This window comes from Euphorbia lathyris, chromosome 2 (assembly GCF_963576675.1).
Source record: "Euphorbia lathyris chromosome 2, ddEupLath1.1, whole genome shotgun sequence".
Taxonomy (NCBI): domain Eukaryota; kingdom Viridiplantae; phylum Streptophyta; class Magnoliopsida; order Malpighiales; family Euphorbiaceae; genus Euphorbia; species Euphorbia lathyris.
The window spans coordinates 3,425,924-3,429,113 of record NC_088911.1 but is presented as its reverse complement, the minus strand read 5'-3'; the positions used below and the strand labels follow the sequence as shown (position 1 = coordinate 3,429,113).

General features: G+C 41.5%; 1 non-coding gene across 1 annotated transcript; it reads right to left on the bottom strand.

Moving 5' to 3' along the window:
- Positions 1 to 2,068: 2,068 nt before the first annotated feature.
- On the bottom strand, positions 2,069 to 2,175 carry LOC136221130 (small nucleolar RNA R71). The gene has a single exon (XR_010684917.1). It is a non-coding gene; the product is annotated as a small nucleolar RNA R71 (small nucleolar RNA).
- Positions 2,176 to 3,190: the final 1,015 nt, after the last annotated feature.

Genomic DNA, 3,190 nt, shown 5'->3' with positions numbered 1-3,190 from the left:
ATTCGCCACGGCAGCAAAAGTGAGGAAGATCAGCTCGGACCTCAACGACCTCAAGCAATGAATAACCAAGCCACTGCGCAATTTCCTCTCTAGGTTCCACTACATGGCCTCTCAGGTCAAAGGGCTCAATCTGGAAGTGGCTCACGATGCTCTCGCAAAAGGAACTTCTTGTGAACCCCTTAAACAAAAGTGCTTTAGGAAGATGCCCCGGTCCTTCGAGGAGCTCATGACCATGGTGATGCGAGTAAAAAGAGCAAATTTATAAGGATGATCATTCATGGAAAAGAGCTTCAAAGTTCTAGTTTTCAACCAGAAATGGAAGAAACAGCCAGAAATTACAGTTCAAGCAGGAATCCTCACGAACAGCCTCTCAGTAGAACAGAACAGCTTAAACAACAGTATTAACGGGTCATTTGGAAGGAAAATGGATAAACGCGCGGGTCGAGTAAGTTACATGAGAGAGAAAGAGAGAAAAAACGTGGAAAGCAAGACAACTTTCCATCTTGCGCCAAGTGTAGGAGGATTGTTTACTTGTCCTTGTTTTTACCTTTTTGTGACTTTTTGCCCTTGTAATTAGGGTTGATGTAAGGGGAGTATAAATAGGAGGAAGATGATTGTAATAGGAGACCTCGGCATTACCGCCACCATTAGTTTTTATATTCTGTTTTTATCTTCCGTTGCAAGAATGTTTTTGGGAAGAACAAGCTGTTCACTCATAACAATGAGTGAGTAGTTCTTCTGCAGGCCTAGCCAGCCATGTAGACGGCGACTGTAAGTATCTTTTATCAATGAATAAAGTATTTTTATCCATGATTGAGTGTTATTAGCATGCTTAAAGAATAGATTAAGATCGAGTCTATTTGATAGTTACCGAGGATGACACGACAGTGCTCCGACGTAATGGAAATAGCTAATCGGCATATGTTGTAGTGGACGGATACGAAAACTACCACATATTGGGGTTTCTTTACGAATGCTCTCTGTTGCTTAATGCTTGTTTGTATGTTAGCGCAAGGACACTTGGTTAATATTACTTACTTAGTATCTTTGGAAATGGGACATCGGACCTTAGTGACCAATGAGAGAGAGACCCAACTCATGAATATAGATCTATATCATTTAGCGATAAAAGTTAGGAACAGTTGTTCGTTAGGCGTATGGCTAGATCTGTGCTTGTTTATCTTGGATTCTTTTATTTTACTTTCCACTTGTTTTTGTTTATGTTAAATTTTCACTCATTATTCATCCAACTAAGAATCTAACACTTAAGGTAACCTGTTCTTCTTCCTTGAGTCCAATCCCTGTGGAATACGACACCTGGTCTTACTAAATACTACATCTGACCTAGTACACTTGCTAGCGTCGCTATTTACCACACCAAGCTTTTGGCGTCGTTGCCGGGGATTGTTTAAACTTAAGTTTTAAAGAATACATATGCTTATTTCGTTACCTGTTAACCATCTGTTTGTCTAGTCTTTGGTTTTTCGGTTTCTAGTTTTGTATGCGAAGAGCAGGTGTTCCTATCCTTCCTATAGACGTTGAAATAGAGAGAACATACAGAAGAAGGAGAAGAATACTTAGGCAAGCTAGACGCATCAGAATGGATCGCGAGGTCGAAATGCCAAACGACGAGAGACAGAATGAGAACCATGAGGAGGGTCATGGTGAAAACGAAAATAATAATAATGGTAACCAGAGTTTGCGGATGAAGGATTACTCCAGGCCATCTACTGAGGGCCATTCGTCGTGCATTGTCTTACCAGAGGAAGGCAATCGAATGTTCGAAGTAAAAGCGTCAATGGTTCAGATGCTACAAACAGCTGTGCAGTTCGGAGGATACCCAAATGAAGATCCAAATGCGCACATCCAAGACTTTGTCACAATGTGTAACACATTTCGTACCCACAGAAATAATAGTGATGAGGTTATCCGACTCAAACTGTTTCCCTTTTCCTTGAAAGATAAGGCGAGGAATTGGTTGAAGAATCTACAACCAGGATCTATCACGAACTGGGAGGAGATGGCTACCATGTTCTTAATGAAATATTTTCCTCCCAGATAAGCAATCAAGTTGAGGAATGAAGTTTCTCATTTTTTTCAAGAGGAGGATGAATCCTTATCTGAAGCATGGGAAAGATACAAAGAACTGTTGAGAAGAGTACCAAATCATGGCATACCCATGTGGATGCAAGTGCAAAACTTCTATAATGAAGTGACCAACGCGTACAAAATACAAATTGAATCAGTTGCCAATGGGAATCCCGAGGAACTGGAACCTCAAGCATTGTATGAGCTAATAGAGAGAGTGGTCAACACTAGTTACAACTGGCACTCGGTGAGAGCTGATGGTAAGAGAGTCACGAATACTGCAAACAATGAGGCAATCAGCAAGTTATCCTCACAAATGGAACAACTGGTCAAAACGATGGGAAAGATGAACGTCTCAGCAGTCAACACGCAACTTTCCGCACCTATGGAGATCTTATCACCCGATGGTTGTGATTTCTGCAGTGGACCTCATCGACCAATAGATTGTCCAGGAACCAAACCAGGTGCATCAATGCAGGAACAGTGTGATTTCATTACTCGCCAACCGCCGAATCCTTATTCGAACACCTATAACCCAGGGTGGAGAAGTCATCCTAACTTCTCTTGGCAAGATAATCAGAGGCAACCAGCTATGCAACAACCTTATAGACAAGAGCACCCACGGCCAGCATATCAACCACAACAAGGCAGCTCATCTAACCAATAGTATCAGTGCCAATCAAATGTTCAACAAGAAGGAAAGCCTGATCTAGAGGCCATGATGATGTAGTTCATGAAACAGACACAATCCTCTATAAAGAATCTCGAGACTCAAATCCAGCAATTTGCCACAACCATATCCTCTAAGGAAAAAGGCGCACTCCCAAGCAACACTGTGACCAACCCAAAAGAAGAAGTCAATGCCATCATACTAAGGGGAGGTAAAGAATTAAGGAACAGTGGTGAAAAATCTGTTACAAATAAAGAAGATGGAGCGAAGTTCAATGATCAAACATATGTGCCTCAACACAAGAAAGATAAACAGGTGATTGAAGATGAACCAGGCACGCCTTGTTACAAACCAAGGGTCCCATATCCAGAACGACTGAAGCAACAGAATTGTGAGAAGAGACATAAGAGATTTCTAGAACAATTGACAAAG